Source organism: Anomaloglossus baeobatrachus, chromosome 2 (genome assembly GCF_048569485.1).
Source record: "Anomaloglossus baeobatrachus isolate aAnoBae1 chromosome 2, aAnoBae1.hap1, whole genome shotgun sequence".
Classification (NCBI taxonomy): Eukaryota; Metazoa; Chordata; class Amphibia; order Anura; family Aromobatidae; genus Anomaloglossus; species Anomaloglossus baeobatrachus.
Genome location: NC_134354.1, coordinates 795395296 through 795420784, shown reverse-complemented (window position 1 = coordinate 795420784; position 25489 = coordinate 795395296).

The window sequence follows — 25489 nt, the reverse complement described above, 5'->3', positions numbered from 1 at the left end:
ACAGGCAGCAGCCCCCACTGCCCTCATTGAAGAATTTAGGAGGATTTGGTAATCTTGAGCTGGATTGCAGGCAGTGAACCCAGAAACATATCATACAGGTACATAGAGACACATCTGTACACAGCAATGTATTTCTACGTCCCTGTATTCTAGAGGTGAAATCATATTTAGATATTTTTTGTTCCTATTAAACTATGAAATATAAGAAATATAATGCAAAACAATTACAAAAATTTCTTTTTTTTTTACTTGTGTCTTTTTTTGGCTCCAATAGCAGTTTATAGAGGAAAAAATCACTAAAACCGCCCAGTCCAACAAGACACACCGATGATGGAGATTTCATGAAGTCACATCCATTTTGCCTGGACATTTAGTCCGTGTTCACATGTAATGTAAGAGCTGCATTTTTTCTGATATGTTTAACTGTCCAAGTAAAGTGGATGTGATTTCACTGAACTCTGCAGTTTTGGTGCTTTTTTCTCTAGAGGTTTCTATGAGGAGCCTAAAAATTGTAGGTAAAAAACTGCAGATACTTTTAAGATGCAAAATCCAAGCTTTTCTGTAGTATAAAAAAACAATTGAAAATGCGGCTTCACATCTGCAGCAAAAACACATGAAAAATTGGGGAAAAGGCAAAAGAATTGTGTAGATACAAGATAACAAAGAGCAAATATGAGGCTCCACGTGTGATGCAGGAGGAGAGCGGAGGGACAATCCCTGCACATAGTGATACGTCACCGCCAATAATCACTATGTAATCAGATACGTATTCTCTTGGATTGTCTTGAAATAAAAATTATTAAAATATCTATATTTAGTTTTTTTTCTAAGTAAGCTTCATATATTGTCTGAAATCGGAAAACACTGATACATATTAATGTGCCACCATCTCTACAGCAAGGTCAGCAAGTTCCTTCCCATTGAAGGAGGCGACATCCGCCAATATGACACCTGCGGTCGTCTGTCCACCAGGAAAGTCATCAGGAAATTCTTTCCTACCCCAGACCACCTGGGAGGTCACATGGATCTTCTCCCTTGTCTTAGTGCATCAGGGATATTATTAGGAAACTCTTTCTACACCAGACCACCAGGGATGCTACTAGAATGCTCCTCATTGTCCCTTCCCACCAGTGATTTTTCATGGAACCTTTATTACCCTAGAACACTAGGGATGCCCTAGTTCAGCAGCAATGTATTGCGAAATCTTTACTACTCCAGACCATCAAGGACATTACCAAAATCCTCGTCATAGCTATATACCATCATTGATGTTACAGTATCATTAATTGTTCACTACTCTAGACCACCAGGAGAGTTTCTGGAATTCACTTCATTGTCATAGTCCATCCTGCGTGTTATCATTAAACCCTCTTCTACCCTAGACCATGATGGATTTTACCTATCATTGCAGGAGGATATTAAAAGTCTATTTTCCAAACAGAAACACAAAACAAACTAATAACGATCATGATGCACTACACGTAACCTTTTGACTGGTGTGTGTGCAACCAGGCATAATGCTAAAAGATCAGGACATCAAAGCTTCTGGTTCTGCTGCAAAACCATCCAAGCAGCATATGTGGGACCTGCAGGGGCCATAGTGGGTCAGTACAGCTGATCTTATTGTTTCACAATGTCCCCACCCTTACTACATTATTTTACAAGTAGGAAACTCCTTTAAGGTTCTGTGTCAATTTACATTCCAAGGCGTATCAGTGTGCTCCACATGGTGACATGTTCGTTTTTGGATGGCAGCATGGATGTCACCTGGACCGCACACTGATATGATCTGCGTGGCATCAGTGTGATGTACCAGAGGACACCTCACTGAAATAAAATGCTTTTCTATAGTCATCTGTCTCCAGGACTGTTGTTACATCCAGCCCACTCATTACGCCTGATGAATATTCACTGCACTGACTGTGGACCTAGAAGTAAGTGAGACCGGTAAGTATAGAAGTTCATGCTGTTCGTGTGTTATGCAGATGTCACAAGGATAGACCAGGGACCGCACACTGAGTGATGACACACAAACTGACACACGGACAGCCCACAGAACTCCACAACAGACTGTTTCAAATGTTCGTTTGTTGCATGGACATGTGAAGGGGGCCTCAATCAAATGAGTGAAATATGACCTTTAAGCATCTCAGTTGAAATTAATAACCAATTATATAGAAGATTGAAATGCAACCAATCAGTAATAAATCAGATCAATCAGATGAGCCACTGCTAATAAAGATTTTGAGTGTTTTACAGCTGGAACAAGATACTAAGATGCTGTTCAATTCTACACTGGATATGCTGTGGTCACACAACATGAGGTAATAAAAGCCGAACCACTCTCTCCTCTCCTATCGGCACAGGAGGCAGAGATGAAGGCACTCCCTGGAGCATGTAGAGTGGCAAAGGGTAAGATGGCCAATAGGCATCAGATCTTTCCTAATAATGTGTATATAAGCGGTAAATGTTTCCTAATGTCACATAAGAAACTTGTAAAGATTGCAGAGAGCATACAAGCCCTGATGGAGGTTCGTCTGTTATCAAAAAAAGGCATAGGAAATGTTTACACAGATGCAGCGGACAAGGAAACAGCGAAGAGGACTAGAGTTTAGATTCTGATACCAGTGCAGACCAGCCCCTCAGTGGCACCTGTCACTTCTGATGTTCTTAAATTCCTAGAGAACCAAGCGGTTAAACAAGAAAAAGAGTGCAAAATGAAGGGAGCCCAGCTGACTGAGGAAGGTCTGTCGATAAAGGGTGGTAATCTTGCGGCAATATTTCTCTGCCGCAAGCTCTCTTCTCAAAGACCTAGGTAGTTCATGGACTAACACATCTGTCAAAGACAGTTATAAGTGTGTGCTTTAGTGGACAAGGTATGGGTGGCACCAGGATTCAGTACCCAGGTGGCCAAACACACCCTGTCTAGTAAGATGTGTGCCTAACACAAGGTAGGAAAATGGTAAAGACCTTGCAGAAACACACCCCTCATCCGCTCTACCATTCCAGAGATTGCTGATTGATTGTTTACATCTACTATGAGTAGGTTTATATGAGTTTGTGCGTGTTGTGTTAGCTTCTTTCCAGAATTGATCTGAGACATATCCAGTTGAGAAAACCACGTTACAGCTGAAAAACTCATGATGGAGGTGGTATGTAAAAATTGGGTTCCTAAAGTGGTAAAAGTGCATCTTTTATTGCAGAGGTCATATTAGAGATCTTATAGTATCTTGGAAGTTGCAGCTTTGCACACTCATCACCCTCCACAGGCAAGAGGGAAGGTGGTAAGGCTGAATGAGACAGTCAAGGTAAATATTCAGACAGTAAAGGTGGAGAATGGAAAGTCATTGACTGAGTTCTGGCTTTTGTTTTTCTTTTTTTCTTAATTAATAGGTCTCCAGATAAGAAATTTTCTGGCTTAGAACCTAGAACAGGATTGTATATACAGCATGATAGCCTGACCAGTCATGTACAAGCCTTATATAACTGGCTACATAGCCTTTTAAACAGGTGTATCCTTCAAATTCGGATCCTAAAAAGACAAGTGACAAAGAGCCTTGAGCCAAGATTAGATGGGCCGATCCAGCTTCTCCTAACCACAGAAACGTCCTTGAAGCTTGAGGGAAAAACCCTTCTGGATACACAACAGCTGCTGTAAAGAGTCATCATACCAGCAGAATGAGGGTCCCAACACACATAGTGCTGGACTATATCACATAGGACCTTATGAGAAATCTTCAGATTGGGGCCGATATATGGGAAATAACCAAAATAAGAGAACAATGGTCACAGGAACACGATACAAACAAGGACTCATGGTGGGAGAAACGGTATCTGACCTGAACCAGTCAATTAGTTCCAGGGTTTAAGTTTGTGACCTTCAGGGATAACACACCTGTATGTAATTGGAATTGTTTTGTTTGTTGGTATATGTAGTGGTAAAAGTGCACTGACGTCTTTTCTTCCATACCAGACCCTAACTTCTTAGAAGGTACCCATACACTGCTCCCTGGAAACTGGGTAGTCATAAAGAGACACCTGAGAAGACCACTAGAACAGCGGTGGGACGGGCCCTTTCAAGTCCAGTCAAACTCAAAGGAAGACTGATTTTGGATACACACCAGTCATTGGAAAAAAGTCACCCTGGACCTCACCAAGGATGACTAGGGGAGCACTGCTCTGTGTTTTCATTGTATATTTATGTTTTGTTGGTGGTAAAAAGCAACCACAGGACCGTAGAGATGATCAAAAAAGGAACCACAGGACCATGTAGATGTTCAAAAAAGCAACCACAGGACCATGTAGATGTTCAAAAAAGCAACCACAGGACCGTGGAGATGATCAAAAAAAGCAACCACAGGACTGTGGAGATGATCAAAAAAAAGCAACCACGGGACCATGGGGATGATCAAATAAGCAATCTCAGGACCGTGGGGATGATCAAAAAAGCAACTACCGGACAATGGGGATGATCAAAAAAGCAACTACAAGACAATGGCGATGATCAAAAAAGCAACTACCAGACCATGGGGATGATCAAAAGAGCAACTACCGGACCACGGAGAAGATCAAAAAAGCAACTACTGGACCATGGGGATGATGAAAAAAGCAACTACCGGACCGTGGGGATGATAAAAAAAAAATCAACTACCGGACCGTGGGGATGATCAAAAAAGCAACTACTGGACCGTGGAGATGATCAAAAAAGCAACTACCGGACCGTGGGGATGATCAAAAAAGCAACCACCGGACCATGGAGATGATCAAAAAAGCAACCACTGAACCATGGAGATGATCGAAAAAGCAACTACCGGACGGTGGGGATGATAAAAAAAAAATCAACTACCGGACCGTGGGGATGATCAAAAAGGCAACTACTGGACCATGGAGATGTTCAAAAAGCAACCACAGGACCGTGGAGATGATCAAAAAAGCAACCACAGGTCCATGGGGGTGATAAAAAAGCAACCACAGGACCTTAGGCTCAATGGTAACCCCAGAAATAATTGTCCAATAGCTTAGATCCTGGTTTGAGTGGCCTATCCACACATCTGACAATTGGGGTTCACTGGCCTAGGCAGATGTAAATTAGTGTCACTTGGGGTGCACAACAAAAATTGATGTGTGTGCGATCCGATGTTTGTGTGTGTGTGCTTTGATGTTTGCGTGTGATCCGATGTTTGTGTGTGAGATCTGGTGTGTGTGAGATCTGGTTGTGTGTGAGATCTGGTTGTGTGTGAGATCTGGTTGTGTGTGAGATCTGGTTGTGTGTGAGATCTGGTTGTGTGTGTGTGTGTGTGTGTGTGTGAGAGCTGATGTGTGCGGGTGTGTGATCGCTGCAGGTCCTTCAGCTCAGCATTGGGTGAGTGTAATTGCCGGGTGCCGCTGTCTATAATGAAGTGTCCTGCAGTATCTGTAACTTTTTTAGCTGCAGGGACACTTCATTATTGATCCGCGACTAGGGCTTGTTTTCGGGGGAGGGCTTATATTTAAGCCTTTCTCCGAAAATGCTGAAAATCCCTGCTAGGACTTATTTTTGGGGGAGGTCTTATTTTTGGAAAAACACGGTAAGTAGAAGCTGACTACATGCCTGTTGTGCCCAGCGCTGTTCTCTACCGGCACAGGATGATGACAAACGGCTCCTGCCGGAGACTCTGCAGCTTCCACTGACGTCACATTGGCAGAGCAGCTGCTTCTCTTCCACTCTGCTCTGTTGATTGGGCGTGACTGACAACTTCATGTTGATTGACAGCTGGCTCATTACAGCTCATGTGCTGAAAGCCGGCTGTCAATCAGCATGACGCTGGCAGTCACGCCCCATCAACAGAGCAGCCAGAAGAAGAAGAGCTGCTCTGTTGACATTAAGCAGAATCATTGACATTGGGTAGAAAATAGTCTCAGAGATCCCCTTCATAGGGAAACTGTCATGCGAAAACACATATTATCCTGCAGATATGGGGTTAAAGCATTCTGAACCTGCCGGGCGCCAATGTAGCGCCCCTGAACCAATCAGGTCACTACAAGGTACTGCATCCTGTCAAAGATGCAGGGCCTACCTCCAGGGACCTGGAAGACCAGTGCCGGTAACATCAAAACACATAAACATCCCCAGTTTCCCCCTCCCAATCATTGGTGACTGACTAGCTTGGGACCCAATGGGTGCCCACCCAGGGGTGGAGCTGATCGAGTCCACTAGACGACAACCAGCTGGGAGGGGAGGAAACAAAAAGAGAGTCGGTAGTGACAGTTGAAGGAGACGGACGTATCTTGAGACGAGGTCATGTAGCAGTAACCTAGCTGGTGAAGGAGAGTGGTTGCCAGGGAGGGTACGACTAGGTACACCTGGAACCATAGCACCGATAAAGCACAGGGCCCTAGGTCAGGCAAACGCTTCAGGCTACCTGACAAATACCTGCACAGTGAAGGGACCATCCAGGACCTCACTGACCCAGGAATCCGGGGGCACCAGCAGTAACGAGAGAACCAGGGACTGGGACAGAACATCGACCCGATAGGGTTCACACTGCCCGCTGTACGGACCAGAGACTGAACGACACACAGAAAGGGACCCCCAGATGCTCCAAACCACGGGGTTCCACACAAGTAAGAGAGAGGTGTGGGTAAAGGAGCCATCAGGGTACCACACCGGCACTGGGACGAAAGGGACCAGGGGAGAAACCAGCCATCCTCAGTGAACCAGCATTACAACCACTGTGAGTAAACACCAGTTTCACTGCATTCCCATCGTGTCGTCTCCCTTCTTTCTGCGCTGAATTCCATCATCCATTCCCCTGGAGCTTGGCCCTACTTGAGGAGGGCCCAACATCTAGGCTGCCACCACCATCAGCCCCAGTGGCTATAGACTTTACAGCGGCGGTTCTACCTCCGTAACCGCAACCCGCAAGTGGCATCATGACATAAACTTTTATTACAATTACCCTGTAAATAACCCCCTTTTAAAGCAACCCCCAGGGTCACGGAACCGGGCATCGGCCAGTTCACACACATGACTCAGCATCCCCGTACATATACGGTCTGGGACCGTGTACCCCATAACCCTGGGGCGGGACAACTTTCCTGGCGTCATGACCAGGATATGGACTGGATCCGTTAAAACGGGTGACGTGCGCCTTATGGACTGTTTTTGTACAACTGTCGCCATTTTGTGTGAAAAAGTAACTGCGCTATCACTGTGGTGAAAAGGGCGCAAAAGGGGATCCCGTCCACAACTCCTGCAAGTGCGGGCAGAAGGAAGCAGTGTCATGACCCGGAAGCACCTGAAGTGCTCCAGTCCCCGCGAGAGTGGTGAGAAAAACCAAGGGGGCGGAAAAAGATGCAGGGGTAAGGTGACTGGAATGCAGCGGGACCTGGACGGCAAAGAGGTTAGAGGCGTAGGTCCAGCGGCAGTGCTGGACGGTGTGGGCGGAGCAGCTGTGGCAGGTCGTGGAGTGGGTGGCAGCCATGCGGGACCACAAGCACCGGACGCCGATGGCAGAGATAGCACCAAGACCTGTTACGAGGGGGACCCGGGGAAGCGTGCCAAGATGGTATATGGACAGCTTCCGCCGGTCAAGGTCCACTGTGCGGTGTAAGGGACCGCTGCTATGGTGGGAGAAGAGTGAGCGGGTTGCTGCTAGCGATCGTCTGGAATGTCACAGACGATCTGCATACACCTGTCCGCCCTAACCCGTGAGGGTTGTATGGCACGGGGCTCACAACTCGGTGTACCTGTTGCACGGGGACGCACAGAGGTGCCTACGCACGTGTGCCAGCGGGAGTCACAGGAATATGGCACGAGGGTAGCACAGAGGTGCCCACGCACGTGTGCTTCAGAAACCAGGTGAGTCCGACACAGATTCAAGGAGCTCACCTGGGACAGGAACACAGCCTGTTAAACGGAATACTGCCGGAGCAGCAAGGCAGGGGCGAGACCTGCAAAATACAATGTCTGTACAGTGGCGTGGCAGCACGCTGCCAGACATCCAAACATAGGACGGTCGCGCGCCGCCATGATGGCAGGAGGGGTTTTTAAGGAGATGTAGCTCCAGCCAAGGGCGGGCGCGAGACGGATGTGACCCAATCATGATCTGTGACGTCCTGGCCCGGCCAGTCAGGATTCAGCACATAACCAGCCTCGTTATCTGGCCGTGTGATACCAGTGAGCGAATCAGAAGACGTCACGTGGGGCACATGCTCAACCTCCTGCCTCTGGGTCATAAAGGCGGGATCTTCGGTTTCACAATGTGCAGAGCTAAGGGAAGTCTTGCTGCTTCCCTGAGCATCTATCCTTTGCACACTGTGCAACCACTCCGACCCTCTGCGATGCTGAGCAGGAGGACACGTGGCAGGCAAGGGATGGGAGACCACTCCATTCCTTACAAGGAGTAAACCACTAGGTGTCACCCTTCTGCTGCATCTAGGAGGAGGAAACTCCTGCAGTCTCCCAGGCCTTTGGCGCTGCTGAGCAGGAAGGCTCGCGGCAGACAAGGAATGGGGGACCACCTCATTCCTTGCAAGAGGAGAGCCACGAGATGTAACAAAGACCCTCCCAGACCGCTGCAACCCGAATGTTGGAAACCTTCATTGACCGGTCCGCACCACCGTCTGACCCGGCCAGACCAGGTCACATCACCTTCTCCAGCTGAGAAGGACCAGGATGCATCGCCTTCCCCGGCCGAGACCGATTAGGCCGCACCTTCACCGGGAGCCGTGGAGGAGGACACCACCTCCGCCGACGATCACCAGGTACTTTTCCAAGCTGCTGTCAGGGACCCGGCAGCGAGCTGCTCAGTTGCAGATATGGAAACCTCTGAATCGGGCAATGAGGGAGCAGCAATCGCCACCTGGGAATGGGCCCATGTTCAGGAGGACACCCATGGGGCACCCATTGCACCCAAACCCAGAGTGCTGATCCAGAGGGCCCCTTTTCAGTTCCCTGGTAGCTGTGACTTGTTGTGCTACTGAATGTTATTTGTTTTTTCTTGGTTCCAGTTATAATGCCTGAAAAATGTTGAGTCATGTTGCCTCTAACCAGTTATAATGCTTGATAAATATGGACCACTGGTCATTGGACTGGAAATGACCCAAACTGTTGCATTGTAAAATATTGCACCAGTTGTGCCTATTACCAGAGTACAACCTTGCCAAAAAGGACCCTCATTGACACCACCAGTAAGGAGAGGAAAAGGTCACAGGAAGGGTCTGCAGCAGAGGCGACCGAGACCCTGTCACCATGGAAACCGGTGACATTCCTCCTAGGGATTTTGGGGACCAGGACCTTTGGATGGTGCTTGATGAGAGGGTGCTCCAGTTAGTAATGTTTAAGAAATGCCTCCCCTGCGCAGGAAGAATGTTATGTTTTAAAAAAAAAAAAATGTAAATTTGTGTCACTTTTGCAGCCCGGGGACGAGCTAAGTTTAACCAAGGGGGAATATAGTGCCCCTGAACCCTTCAGGGCACAAAAAGGTACTGCATCCTACAAGATGCAGGGCCTACCCCAGGGACCTGGAAGACTAGTGCCGGTGACATCAAAACACATAAACATCCCCAGTTTTCCTCTCCCAATCATTGGTGACTGACTAGCTTGGGACCCAATGGGTGGCCACCCAGGGATGGAGCCGATCGAGTCCACTAGACGACAACCAGCTGGGAGGGGAGGAGACAGTAGTAAAGTCAGTAGTAACAGTTGAAGGAGACGGACATGTCTTGAGACGGGGTCATGTAGCAGTGACCTAGCTGGTGAAGGAGAGTGGTTGTAAGGGAGAGTACGACCAGGTACCCCTGGAACAATAGCACCGATGAGGCACAGGGCCCTAAGTCAGGCGAACATTTCAGGCTACCTGACAACAACCTGCACAGTGAGGGGACCATCCAGGACCTCACTGATTCAGGAATCTGGGGGCACCAGCAGTAACGAGAGAACCAGGGACCGGGACAGACCACAGACCCTACAGGGTTCACACTGCTCGCCGTACGGACCAGAGTGAAGGACACACAGGAAGGGATCCTCAGACGCTCTAAGCCACGGGGTTCCACCAACCAGTGAGAGGTGCGGGTAAAGAAGCCATCAGGTTACCACACCGGCACTGGGACGAAAGGGACCAGGGGTCGAAACGAGCCATCCTCAGTGAACCAGCATTAGCACCACTGTGCGTAACCAGTTGCACTTCATTCCCATCGTGTGGTCTCCCTTCTTTCTGCGCTGAACTCCATCATCCATCCCCCTGGGGAGGGCCCAACATCTAGGCTGCCACCACCATCAGTGGCCAGAGACTGTGCAGCAGCGGTTTTACCTCAACCGCAACCCGCAAGTGGCGTCACGACATAAACTTTTATAACAATTACCCTGTAAATAGCCCCCTTCTAAAGCGACTCCCAGGATCACAATACCGGGCATCGGCCAGTACACACCCGTGACACAGCATCACCGTACATATACGGCCCAGGACCAAGTACCATATAGCCCTGGGGTGGGACACCGGTACCAAGAGCTCAACTTATAGGAACTTATAGGAAATGCCAGGAAGCCGACACCTTCTCTCTTCAATGCAACTCATCGCATACGAGAGTCCAGTGTAAGATTCGGAATAAAGGACACTGTCTCTTCCTGCAGAAGGTTACAGTCTCCAAAGAAAAAAACAAAGTCCATTCTTTCAGCACAGTACAGTCCCCGGTTTAACGGCAGGGTCAATAGTTGAGGGATTAGGACCCTTCAACTCCACAAGCACACTGTTATGAATCAACGCCGCTATAGCTGCACGCAGCCTGCTGCGATTCCTGTTACGCCCAGACGCCGGCCACCATTTTTGGCCATGCCTCGGGTCGTCCAGATGGCTGCTTCTTCCTCCACGTCTAAGTGTGGAGAGATGGCTAGTGCGCATGCGCGCGCCAATTTGCCCCGGCCTGAGCCAGTATCCAGTGTCCTGAGTCCAGCGTTTTGCCTGGTGAGCATGCTCAACCTGATAGTGCCATTTCTGAGGCTAAGTCCTCAGTTCAGGCTCCTGAGCATGCTCCTACACTTTGCTCAGGTACTTGGACTTCATTCTGTGTCTAAGTCCCGTGTTGTCACTACTGAGCATGCTCAGCCTGATAGTCTGATTTCAGAGACAAAGTCTGTGGTTCGGGCTACTGAGCATGCTCAGTCACTTCGTGCATCAGAGGTTAAGTCTAGTAAGGACTTCACTGGGCGTGTCCGTGAGGTGGCAGGCTCTTATAGGCTGGATAGTGTCAGGTGTCCTGATGATGTGGCCACTCCAGACTGGCTTGCAGAGGCCCACCCCTATGACCTGGCACCTTACCATTGGTCATCAGACGATAACTGGTAGGGTGTTTGCATACCTCCCAACCGTCCCGGATACAGCGGGACTGTACCGGATTTCAGCGGGTGTCCCGGTGTCCCGATCGGGAGGCTTTTATCCTGTGGCTCCGCCCACCCGCTCTCTCCCCATCTGACTTTGGCTCTGTGTGCTGCCGCTGTTATGGGTGGGCGGCAGCAACACTTTCCTGGATGCTGGCGCTTTAAATCGGCACATGCAGCTCAGCCCAGTGCACTCACTGCTCACTGTGGACTGCTTGTGTACGGAAGTAAATCTGTGGGCGGAGCTACCGAGCAACATGCTGAGCTCTGTCCACAGATGCAGAGACTGGAGGAAGAGGAGCTGCAGCACCAACGCTGTATGTGACCCCCCCACCTACCCAACCCCCTCCTCACCAGAGCTATATGCCTCCAGTCACCCCCCTCACCACATCTGTATGCCCCCCCTCACCAAATTTGTATGCCCCCCAGCTCCCCCACCAGATCTATATGCCCGCCAGCACCCCCCCGATCTGTATGCCCCCAGCCCCCTCCCACCAGATATGTATCCCCCAGCCCCCCCTCACCAGACCTGTATGCCCCAGCAGCCCTCTCCTCACCAGAGCTATATGCCTCCAGCCACACACCCCCCCTCACCAGATCTGTATGCCCCCCAGCCCCCACACCAGATTTGTATGCCCCTTAGCCCCCACACCAGATTTGTATGCCCCCCAGCCCCCCCACCAGATCTATATGCCCCCCAGCACCCCCCATCTCTGTATGCCTCTAGCCCCCTCCCACCAGATATGTATCCCAGCCCCCCTCACCAGATCTGTATGCCCCAGCAGCCCTCACCAGAGCTATATGCCTCCAGCCACCCCCCACCACCAGATTTGTATGCCCCCCAGCACCCCACAGCTCTGTATGCCTCCAGCCCCTTCCCACCAGATATGTATCCCAGCCCCCCCTCACCAGATCTGTATGCCCCCCAGCCCCCCCACCAGATCTATATGCCCCCCAGCACCCCCCAGCTCTGTATGCCTCCAGCCCCCTCCCACCAGATATGTATCCCAGCCCCCCTCACCAGATCTGTATGCCCCAGCAGCCCTCTCCTCACCAGAGCTACAGTTAGGTCCAGAAATCTTTGGACAGTGACACAATTTTGGCGAGTTGGGCTCTGCATGCCACCACATTGGAATTGAAATGAAACCTCTACAACAGAATTCAAGTGCAGATTGTAACGTTTAATTTGAAGGTTTGAACAAAAATATCTGATAGAAATTGTAGGAATTGTCACATTTCTTTACAAGCACTCCACATTTTAGGAGGTCAAAAGTAATTGGACAAATAAACCAAACCCAAAAAAAAAAATTTTATTTTCAATATTTTGTTGCGAATCCTTTGGAGGCAATCACTGCCTTAAGTCTGGAACCCATGGACATCACCAAACGCTGGGTTTCCTCCTTCTTAATGCTTTGCCAGGCCTTTACAGCCGCAGCCTTCAGGTCTTGCTTGTTTGTGGGTCTTTCCGTCTTAAGTCTGGATTTGAGCAAGTGAAATGCATGCTCAATTGGGTTAAGATCTGGTGATTGACTTGGCCATTGCAGAATGTTCCACTTTTTTGCACTCATGAACTCCTGGGTAGCTTTGGCTGTATGCTTGGGGTCATTGTCCATCTGTACTATGAAGCGCCATCCGATCAACTTTGCGGCATTTGGCTGAATCTGGGCTGAAAGTATATCCCGGTACACTTCAGAATTCATCCGGCTACTCTTGTCTGCTGTTATGTCATCAATAAACACAAGTGACCCAGTGCCATTGAAAGCCATGCATGCCCATGCCATCACGTTGCCTCCACCATGTTTTACAGAGGATGTGGTGTGCCTTGGATCATGTGCCGTTCCCTTTCTTCTCCAAACTTTTTTCTTCCCATCATTCTGGTACAGGTTGATCTTTGTCTCATCTGTCCATAGAATACTTTTCCAGAACTGAGCCGGCTTCATGAGGTGTTTTTCAGCAAATTTAACTCTGGCCTGTCTATTTTTGGAATTGATGAATGGTTTGCATCTAGATGTGAACCCTTTGTATTTACTTTCATGGAGTCTTCTCTTTACTGTTGACTTAGAGACAGATACACCTACTTCACTGAGAGTGTTCTGGACTTCAGTTGATGTTGTGAACGGGTTCTTCTTCACCAAAGAAAGTATGCGGCGATCATCCACCACTGTTGTCATCCGTAGACGCCCAGGCCTTTTTGAGTTCCCAAGCTCACCAGTCAATTCCTTTTTTCTCAGAATGTACCCGACTGTTGATTTTGCTACTCCAAGCATGTCTGCTATCTTTCTGATGGATTTTTTCTTTTTTTTCAGCCTCAGGATGTTCTGCTTCACCTCAATTGCGAGTTCCTTAGACCGCATGTTGTCTGGTCACACCAACAGCTTCCAAATGCAAAACCACACACCTGTAATCAACCCCAGACCTTTTAACTACTTCATTGATTACAGGTTAACGAGGGAGACGCCTTCAGAGTTAATTGCAGCCCTTAGAGTCCCTTGTCCAATTACTTTTGGTCCCTTGAAAAAGAGGAGGCTATGCATTACAGAGCTATGATTCCTAAACCCTTTCTCCGATTTGGATGTGAAAACTCTCATATTGCAGCTGGGAGTGTGCACTTTCACCCATATTATATATAGAATTGAATTTCTGAACATGTTTTTCTAAACAGCTAAAATAACAAAACTTGTGTCACTGTCCAAATATTTCTGGACCTAACTGTATATGCCTCCAGCCTCCCCCATACCAGATCTGTATGCCGCCAGCCCCCACACCAGATTTCTATGCCCCCATCCCCCCCATCAGAGCTGTATGTGCCCCCAGAGCTGTATAAACCCCAACACCAGAGCTATATGCCCCTTAGTAATATCTATTAGTGATGAGCGAGTACTAAAAAGCTCGGGTCCTCGAGGCTCGGGCCAAGCATCCCAAGATACTCGTGTACTCGGCCCGAGCACCGAGCCCAATGTTATCCTATGGGAGACCCGAGTATTTTTGTGAAATGACCCCCGGCAGCATGTAGAAACCCTAAAAATGTTACAAAAGTCTCAGAAGAGTGATCAAATGACATGGCAACAGCATGGGGAAGACCCCTTGAAGCATTTATCACTCAAAAGTCACAGCTGTGAACAATTTTGTCCGCGTTTTACGCCATTTTTATGGACTCGCCAGAAAACCTTCAAAAATGACACCAAAATGAATTTTCATGGCGGAAATGTTAAGGGCACATACCCAATAGTGAGATAGAGCTGGTGTATGTTACTTTTGGAGATTACATGAAAGATTTTACGTGAAAACATTGTGTGGCACTCCGATGTCCCTGAGAAGAGACGTACATAAAGGCCTCTTGAGTCTAATGTGCCCATTTTGAGGAAGTGAGTCTTTGTAGTATTTTCCTTTGCCAGGGCAGTCCAAAATTGTGAGGTTCACCAATGCCCCTGCATACAGACGTGCATGAGGGCCTGTAAACCTGAAGTGCCCATTGTAAGGAAGTGGGTCTATTGTAGTATAGCCCTTAGCCAGGGCAGCCAAAAATTGGGAGGCTCCACATTGTCCCTGGATAGAGACGTGCAGGAGGGCCTGTAAACCTGAAGTGCCCATTGTAAGGAAGTGGGTCTATTGTAGTATAGCCCTTTGGCAGGGCAGCCAAAAATTGGGAGGCTCCACGTTGTCCCTGGATAGAGACGTGCATGAGGGCCTGTAAACCTGAAGTGCCCATTGTAAGGAAGTGGGTCTATTGTAGTATAGCCCTTTGGCAGGGCAGCCAAAAATTGGGAGGCTCCACATTGTCCCTGGATAGAGACGTGCATGAGGGCCTGCAAACCAGAAGTGCCCATTGTAAGAAAGTGGGTCTATTGTAGTATAGCCCTTAGGCAGGGCAGCCAAAAATTGGGAGGCTCCACATTGTCCCTGGATAGAGACGTGCATGATGGCCTGTAAACCAGAAGTGCCCATTGTAAGGAAGTGGGTCTATTGTAGTATAGCCCTTAGGCAGGGCAGCCAAAAATTGGGAGGCTCCACATTGTCCCTGGATAGAGATGTGCATGAGGGCCTCAAAACATTGTTCCCATTGCAAAGGAGCGGGTCTCCTGTCGTTGTAATGTCCATTCTTAAAGAATGGGCGAAAAAATGTACCACTGGGGGTATACCTGAAACAACGGCCTAACTATTGTAACGGTCATCATGGTGGCGCATGAGGAGAAGGAGGAGCAGTCCAGCGATTAGCCAAAGTCCAGAAGTGTGTACCCATGGGTGAGTGGAGGTACATGGCAAACTTTAAATTCCGCTCTCATTTGCTGGTGGTGTGGTGAAGTCTGGCCCAATCCAACCCTTGTTCATCTTGATCAGAGTCAGCCTGTCAGCATTTTCAGTTGACAGGCGGGTGCGTTTATCTGTAATGATTCCACCTGCGGCACTAAAAACACGCTCTGACAAAACGCTAGCGGCAGGGCAGGCCAGGACTTCCAAGGCGTAGAGAGCCAATTCATGCCACGTGTCCACCTTGGATACCCAATAATTGTAAGGCACAGAGGAATGTCGGAGTACAGTTGTTCGATCTGCAAGGTACTCCTTGAGCATCTGGGCAAACTTAGGATTTCTTGTGGCACTACCCCGCACCTCAGGGGCTGTGGTACGTGAGGGGCTGAGAAAACTGTCCCACATCTTAAAGACTGTTCCCATACCTCTGGCGGATTGGACTTGTGCCCCTCTTGGCTGTACGCCTTGGTTGTCCACTGATTCCTGACCTATGCCGCTAACGTTTTGTGAGGGGAATGCTTTGCCTACTTCCGTGACTATGGCCTTCCGGAACTGCTGCATTTTGCCTGACCTCTCCGCCTCGGGAATAAGAGACATAAAGTTCTCCTTGTAGCGTGGGTCTAACGGTGTTACCAACCAGTAATGATTGTCGGCCAAGATGTTCTTAACGCGAGGGTCACGAGACAGGCAGCTTACCATAAAGTCAGCCATGTGCGCCAGACTCTTAACAGCCAGTACTTCAGTATCCTGACCAACACGATGACTGAACATGCTGTCCTCCTCCTCCTCCTCCTCCTCCTCCTCATCTACCCTGTCCTCTGGCCAGCTACGCTGAACCGAGGATATGACTGGTGTGCATGTCATATCCTCAATTTGGCCGGAGAGTTGCTCCATGTCTTCATCCTCCTCCTCGTCATAGTCCTCCACTGCACGTTGTGATGAGACGAGGCTGGGCTGTGTGTTATCACCCACACCTACTACAGTTTCTTGCTCCAACTCATCGCGCTCCGCCTGCAATGCATCATGTTTGTTTTTGAGCATAGACCGTTTTAGAAGGCAGAGAAGCGGTATGGTGACGCTAATAATGGCGTCATCACCACTCACCATCTTGGTGGAGTCCTCAAAGTTTTGGAGGATGGTACATAGGTCGGACATCCATCTCCACTCCTCAGGTGTTATGTGTGGAGTTTGACCCATTTCCCGACGGCTTATGTGATGCAGGTACTCAACAACTGCCCTCTTCTGCTCACATATCCTGACCAACATGTGCAGAGTTGAATTCCAACGCGTGGGGACATCACACACCAGTCTGTGAGCCGGAAGATGCAAACGGCGCTGAAAGCCGACAAGGCCGGCTGAAGCAGTAGGTGACTTTCGAAAATGTGCAGACAGGCGGCGAACTTTTACCAGCAGATCAGACAGCTCTGGGTATGACTTTAGAAACCTCTGAACCACGAGGTTGAGCACATGGGCCACGCATGGAAGATGTGTCAGCTGGCTTCGCCTCAAAGCCGCCACCAGGTTCCGGCCATTGTCACACACGACCTTTCCTGGCTTTAGGTTCAGAGGTGTGAGCCAGTGATCTGCCTGCTGTTTCAGAGCTGTCCACACCTCTTCTGCATTGTGGGGTTTGTCACCTATGCAGATTAGCTTCAGCACAGCCTGTTACCGCTTCGCCGAGGCAGTGCTGCAGTGCTTCCAGCTTGGGACTGGTGTGGAGGGTACAGTGGATGAGGATGCGCAGGAGGAGGAGGAGGAGGCTGAAGAGCATGACATTCCGGAGCTGTAGAGTGTGGGTGAAACACTGACTGAGGTAGGGCCTGCAAACCTTGGTGTGGGAAGGACGTGTTCCGTCCCTCGCTCAGACTGGGTCCCAGCTTCCACAATATTAACCCAGTGTGCCGTCAACGAGATGTAGCGGCCTTGCCCACAAGCACTTCTCCACGTGTCTGTGGTTAGGTGGACTTTGGGTGAAACAGCGTTGTTCAGGGCACGTGTGATGTTTTGTGACACGTGGTTATGCAATGCGGGGACGGCACACTGGGAGAAATAGTGGCGGCTGGGGACCGAGTAACGAGGGACAGCTGCCGCCATCAGGTCGCAGAATGCTTCTGTCTCCACCAGCCTAAAAGGCAACATTTCCAGCGCAAGCAGTCCCGAAATGTTAGCATTTAAAAGTGTGGCATGTGGGGCGTTGGCAGTGTATTTGCGCCTGTGTCGCGGGCGGGGAGGAGGGTGTCAGCACACCACGCTCACCCCTTCTGCTCGGGTCCGGCGGCTGCTGCTCAGTGGTGGCTCGAGCGGTGGGCCGGATCCCGGGGGTTTCTCGAGCGGCACTCCTCGCCCGTGAGTGAAAGGGGTTTGTTGGATGTGGGAATTGTTTATTGTCCGTGACGCCACCCACGGTTGTGGTGATTTCACCATCGCTGCTCTATACGGGGATCCCGGGGATGGTGATGCGGAGCAGCCAGGTGTTGTGTTGCCCCTCCGTGGGTAGGGGTTGATGATCCCGAGGCCCGGTGATGGCTTGGGAGGTGCAGGGCCTGGTGGGCGCAGGGACGCGGGGGCAGCGCTGTGCCTTGCGGCACTGTGGTACTCACTCAGCCTGAGACGTTGACACAGTTTTTACGGTAAACCAAACGGCTGGTAAGACGGTCCCACGGACGGCTGCACTTGCTCTCCCGGTAGGTGACGGTGATGTCCCTCTTCCTTGCACCTTTGTGTACTTTTTGGTTGCGATGGGTCCCCACCAGTAACCCGCTCCCCGGCTTCAAGCCAAGCTGGACCGGAGGAGCTCTACTCTTTGCCCGCAGGCGCTGGCCCTAAGAAACGGGTGCCTTGGCGGTGGCGGTGTCTCTTCTACACTGGCTGGGCTGTTGCCTTCAATCGGGACTTGGTTGTTGGGGGATCTACGTCCCCTTCACTGACGGATTCGGCAAATTATGGCGACTCCAAGCCTTGCCGGGGTTCGAGAGGCCCCTGCCCTGGTGCTGACTGTCCTTCGGAACACTGCTCCAGACCGCCGGTCACACAGCCAACGGGGTCCTTCCAGGAACTTCCAAACGGTCCCCCTCCAGACAGTCACCGCCGTTGCTGACCTTGCTGACCTGGTCCTACACACAGCTGGACCCTTCAGGCTTTCTTTCTTTCTTGTCACCTCACTTGCTTTCCTCCTTTACCACTTTTCTACTTTCACTACTTGTTTACTCCTTCATGTCCCTCACTGGACTCCACTTCACTCTTGCCCTGCCTGGGCTAAACTTCCTGGTTTCTTCCCGCCTCCAGAGCTGTGAACTCCTCGGTGGGCGGAGCCAACCGCCTGGCCCACCCCCTGGTGTGAATCATCAGCCTCTGGAGGAAGGCAACAAGGATTTTTGGTTAGCTTAGATGTTCCTACCTGGAATGTAGGGTGTGATGGTGTGTGACCTGTGTCCCCTGGCTTGCCCAGGGCGACACATTCGCCCTTAGCAAAATGCAGACCATCCGCGGGCTGCCGTCCAACACCGGTTTTATTTTTCTGTAAAAGATAACATGGTAATATAACATATTTACATTTTTAATAATAACTCTTCCCAAGACATTTCTTTTAACGTTGCATAACGGTTTACGGTTACGGTTTACGCTCTCTCCCACCCAAGCAACCTGGCCCTGATGCTGCCCCTAAAGCCCAGGCAGCACCCCTTGACCCACAGTCCAGCACACGGTACCCGAGCGGGATCTGTCCTTCCCTCCAGAGGGTAGCCACCGGTTCCTTTGGTGGCTGGGCCCCAGCCTGCTCTGCTCAGGGCCCTCCCTCCAACCTGTCTCTCCGGAGGCGGCATTGCGGAAACGGTAACGGCAAACAACATATTTACAAGCCACTTAACGTTTGTGGTTGCCCTGCAAGTTCACGGGCTTGTCCATGGATAGTCCTCCATGCAGAACAACTTTTTAAACGGTCCCCACAGGGACAACGGTGCCGGCTCCAGCCGGTTGCAAATCACGGTAAATCAGGTGAGGCACTCGGTATCATTTTCTTATCATTCTTTCAGAACTTTTCAAACTTTTCAAACAAACAAAATGGTGGTCCCAACGGGGACTGGACAACGGTGCTCCGCTGCCCTACTGGGTATTTTCGTCCTCCTCACCCGGCTCGGGGTGGAAGGACACGGGCACCAGCCCCTCCAATGCATAGCAAGCACGGCGTGGAAGGGCCGCTCGATACCCGTTGCCTCTGGTGCGGGGAACATAAGTGGCCTCCATGCCAGGCAGGGCAACGACCCCCTCCTCCTCTTCTGACACAGGCTCAGTGTCAGGCCCGGAGTCGCTATCTTCTGCCCCTGCCGCAGTCACAGAGAGAGGCACACCCGACGGGCCAGGCGCGGTGCAGCACACGAGTGAGTAGGACGGAGGTAACACAGGAGCCAGGGGCAGACCGGGTCCCTCAGCCGCAGCGACCGGTCCCTCGGGGACACAGGGGTGTGGGTCATTCTCCAGCTCCTCCATCACGGCCTCCACTCTATACACTCGCGCCACAGCAACTAGGGCCTCCACCTCCGCGGCCCACTGCTCCATCAGCCCGCCGATCCGACTCTGGTAGTGACGGCAGATCTCCGCCGCTCGAGCCCTCAGCCATGCCGCTGTTCCAGACACCAGCTCAGTAGTCTCTGCAGAACTAGGTGGGGCGGACATTTTCCGCTAGAGTCGATGGACCGGGGGGGTCCCAGTGTGTTTGTTGCACCGCCACACTTACATGCGTCCAGCCGCCATCGCGTCCCCCTTAGCTCTTTCCGGCCCCTCCTCTCTCGGGGTGGGCTTTTGGCCTTCGCGCCTCTACTGCTCGAGAAGACGCTCGAGCGGGAACTTTTCGCGTCAAAGATGGCGGCTTCTGAAATTTTTCTGCCGGATACCTCCGGCGGTAACAAGGCGCACCTCTACCAGACGGCAGAGCGGTATGATCCTGTTCATGACGCCAAGTTGTCGCGGGCGGGGAGGAGGGTGTCAGCACACCACGCTCACCCCTTCTGCTCGGGTCCGGCGGCTGCTGCTCAGTGGTGGCTCGAGCGGTGGGCCGGATCCCGGGGGTTTCTCGAGCGGCACTCCTCGCCCGTGAGTGAAAGGGGTTTGTTGGATGTGGGAATTGTTTATTGTCCGTGACGCCACCCACGGTTGTGGTGATTTCACCACCGCTGCTCTATACGGGGATCCCGGGGATGGTGATGCTGAGCAGCCAGGTGTTGTGTTGCCCCTCCATGGGTAGGGGTTGGTGATCCCGGGGCCCGGTGATGGCTTGGGAGGTGCAGGGCCTGGTGGGCGCAGGGACGCGGGGGCAGCGGTAAACCAAACGGCTGGTAAGACGGTCCCACGGACGGCTGCACTTGCTCTCCCGGTAGGTGACGGTGATGTCCCTCTTCCTTGCACCTTTGTGTACTTTTTGGTTGCGATGGGTCCCCACCGGTAACCCGCTCCCCGGCTTCAAGCTGGACCGGAGGAGCTCTACTCTTTGCCCGCAGGCGCTGGCCCTAAGAAACGGGTGCCTTGGCGGTGGCGGTGTCTCTTCTACACTGGCTGGGCTGTTGCCTTCAATCGGGACTTGGTTGTTGGGGGATCTACGTCCCCTTCACTGACGGATTCGGCAAATTATGGCGACTCCAAGCCTTGCCGGGGTCCGAGAGGCCCCTGCCCTGGTGCTGACTGTCCTTCGGAACACTGCTCCAGACCGCCGGGCACACAGCCAACGGGGTCCTTCCAGGAACTTCCAAACGGTCCCCCTCCAGACAGTCACCGCCGTTGCTGACCTTGCTGACCTGGTCCTACACACAGCTGGACCCTTCAGGCTTTCTTTCTTTCTTGTCACCTCACTTGCTTTCCTCCTTTACCACTTTTCTACTTTCAGTATTTGTTTACTCCTTCATGTCCCTCACTGGACTCCACTTCACTCTTGCCCTGTCTGGGCTAAACTTCCTGGTTTCTTCCCGCCTCCAGAGCTGTGAACTCCTCGGTGGGCGGAGCCAACCGCCTGGCCCACCCCCTGGTGTGAATCATCAGCCTCTGGAGGAAAGCAACAAGGATTTTTGGTTAGCTTAGATGTTCCTACCTGGAATGTAGGGTGTGACGGTGTGTGACCTGTGTCCCCTGGCTTGCCCAGGGCGACACACCTGCGTTCAAAGGTTTGCTGAATGGATAACTGAACGCTGCGCTGGGACAAGGACGTGCTTGATGATGGTGTTATTTCTGCATGGGCAACTGCAGGTGCAGGGCCGGAGGAGGCTTGTTCGCAGGCAGCATGGACAGGGGATTGGCTCGCATGCACAACCAGCGAAGACGTAGCAGTAACATCAGCAAGCACTGCTCCTCAACTCTGTTGTACTTCCCACAAAGTCGGGTGCTTGGCTGACATGTGCCTGATCATGCTGGTGGTGGTCAGGCTGCTAGTTTTGGTACCCCTGCTGATGCTGGCACGGCAGGTGTTGCAAATGGCCTTTTTAGAATCATCTGGAGCCAACTTAAAAAACTGCCAGACTCGGGAAGACCTAACATTTGTACAGGCACCTTGTGTCGTCGTGTTGTTCCGGGGAACGGTTGCCTGACTTCTGCCTGGGGCCACCACTCTGCTTCTTACTGCCTGTTGGGATGCTACGCCTCCCTCCCCCTGTGCACTGCTGTCCTCGCTCTGCATATCCTCCTGCCAGGTTGGGTCAGTTACTGGATCATCCACCACGTCGTCTTCCTCTTCCGCACCCTGCTCCTCCTCCTGACTTCCTGACAATTGTGTCTCATCATCGTCCACCCCTGGTTGAGACACGTTGCTAACTTCGTGAGAACGTGGCTGCTCAAATATTTGGCCATCTGTACAGACGATCTCCTCATGACCCACTTCAACATGAGCTGGCGAGAGGCCAGAATGTGCGAATGGAAACGTGAACAGCTCTTCCGAGTGTCCAAGTGTGGGATCAGTAATGTCCGAGGACGTGTACTCAGCCTTGTGGTAGGAAGGAGGATCAGGTTCTGAAATGTGCGGTGCAGTATCACGGCTACTGACACTTGACCGTGTGGAAGACAGAGTGTTTGTGGTGGTGCCAATCTGACTGGAAGCATTATCCGCTATCCAACTAACAACCTGTTGACACTGGTCTTGGTTCAAGAGCGGTGTACTGCTGCGGTCCCCAAGAATTTGGGACAGGACGTGCGAGCGAGTAGATGTGGCCCTTTGTTGTGGCGAAATTAGAGCTTGCCCACGACCTCGGCCTCTGCCTGCACCACCATCACGTCCACTTCCTTGTTCCTTGCCAACGCCCCTGCGCATTTTGCAATGCTGTGCACTGCTGACGTGTATATTCACTACTTGTGCGTTATATCAAAGTTTCTGGAAATTGCACACAAGTGCACCTGTACGCTGCCACCGACAGGCACACACGTGCGGTTTTAAAAACCAAGCACGGACGCAATAAGAACCTAACAGGTTTTTAGGAGCGACAATTACTGAGAAGTCTGACGCTATCTGGACTGTTTTAGACTGTGTACACCAGCCCCAGATATGATGAAGGCTGGTATACGGTCACCACTAGGAATGGCTATATATACCCTGCCTGCCTGCCTGCCTGTATACTGCTACAATAGTCCTGAGAAGGACTTTTGGTCACACTGTTTGCAGCCCTGCTACGGAAATAGCTATAAAGGGCCGCAAACCTTTCCCTGAAGCAGCGACCCTCTCCCTGCACTGACTGTCTGGATAGCTGTGAGCAGAGCACAGCGCGCCGGCCGGTATAAAGGCTCGGTCACGCTGTGCAGGCCGGCCAATCACTGCAATTCCACAACTAACAGGGCTGTGGCATTGCAGTGGTCTGCCAGCCAATCCCTGCATGAGGGCTGGCTCTCAAAAGAGCGCCAACATGCAGGGATGAAGACCACGAGTACAGCACGAGTATCGCGAGATTACTCGGTCCCCGCCGAGCAGCCCGAGTACAGTGATACTCGTGCGAGTACCGAGTAGTGACAAGCATGCTCGCTCAACACTAATATCTATGCTACCAGTAATTTGTATGCCCCACAGTAAAGTGTATTTCCCCCAGTAATGTGTGTACCCCTTAGTAACGTGTATGCCCCTCAGTGAAAAACACAGACTTTCTTCACTGACGTGTTAAACACGCATATGTCCCTTCATACTCCGTGATTCACGGCACACAGTGGTTGTCCATGTGCAATCCATGATACGTGATCCATACTCCGTGATTGCACATGGACATATACTCTCCTGCCCCCGCTCCTGCTCTCCGTGGTGCTGAAGAGTCCCGCGATTCAGCATCCAGCCACCGCTCTCTCACCTCTGCAGCTACTTCCAGGCTGGCTCTGGCTGCATAAATGAATATGCATGCCATAATGAGCCAGGCAGGAAGAAGCAGAGAGCAGCTGCTGAACTCAGCATCGCTGGAGAAGGGGAGTTGAAAATTATTTTTATTTTAAATGTCCGTGTTTTTCTGGTACGTGTTTCACGGATCACACCATAGTATGGTCTGTGGGACATCAGTGATGCCAGAAAAAAACAGACATGTTTCTGTGCGGCAATCACGGTTACGCATGTACGCCGCACGGAGACACGGTCAGTGAAAAATCACTGATGTGTGTGCAGACCCATTGATTATAATGTGTCTGCATAGGTCAGTGATTCTGGTACGTATAAAAACTAAATGATAAACAAGCAAAACATGGCTATTCAATACTCTGAGGGAAAGAAAACAAGGGTTCCCTCAGGGGGGGTGCCAACTTCCAGACAGAACATATTATACAATGAGGAAGGAAGAGAGGAGGCACTGAAGTATGCAAAAATAGTATTTTATTAAACATCAAAAGGATATTTGTTCACTTCATAAAAAGTAAAACATTAAATTATTATAATTTGCATAGAAATATAGAATACTGAGGCCACAGGAGATGGATGGGAAAAGGTGGAATAAGTCAGGGAACACAATGATGTACCTACACACACCTACCCTATACCCTGCCAAGAGGACAGAAGGAGGGCTAGCCGTGGATCAGAGAGGTAGTATTGCCAGGAGGAAGAAATGAGGGGGTGTAATCCCACGGTTTTGGTAAAAATGAAGCCAGGGAATAGCACCAGTGAGATAATATTAAAATTTAACCTTTATTTTATTCCTTAAAACACACAAAAAGCAATATTAAAACCGAAGGTTTGACCATGCAGGTCACAAATCACACACTGCCCAGAGCTGTATATAAAGCTCAAAAGGGCCACAGATACGTCCCTTGGGCAAGATAGACAATGGGACAACTAAATCATGTGTTGAGAGCTGGTTAACACTATCAGTGGATAGCACATAGTCATAACGACAATAGTTCCATTATGCTCAGGTCAGAGTCATAAAATAACACAGGCAAAAGGATATATATTTTTCCTTCACTGAAGGTACGAAAAATACATATAAACACCTATTGGCTGTAATCAACACACAAATTAGGCAAAAAAACAGGGAAGATCTCACCCATTCAGATGATCTTCTGTTGCTTATCACAGCATCTCTTGCTGACAGGGCCAAAATGGGGCTTGGATTCCAGGTTGATGTAACTCACCCTAAACCCCATTGACTCCCGTCCTAACAAGGACGGTCCACAACTGAACCTATTGTTGTCCTTGTTCAAAACAGCCCCACATGCCTCCCTTGTGTGTTGATTACAGCCAATAGGTGTTTATATGTATTTTTCGTACCTTCAGTGAAGGAAAAATATATATCCTTTTGCCTGTGTTATTTTATGACTCTGACCTGAGCATAATGGAACTATTGTCGTTATGACTATGTGCTATCCACTGATAGTGTTAACCAGCTCTCAACACATGATTTAGTTGTCCCATTGTCTATCTTGCCCAAGGGACGTATCTGTGGCCCTTTT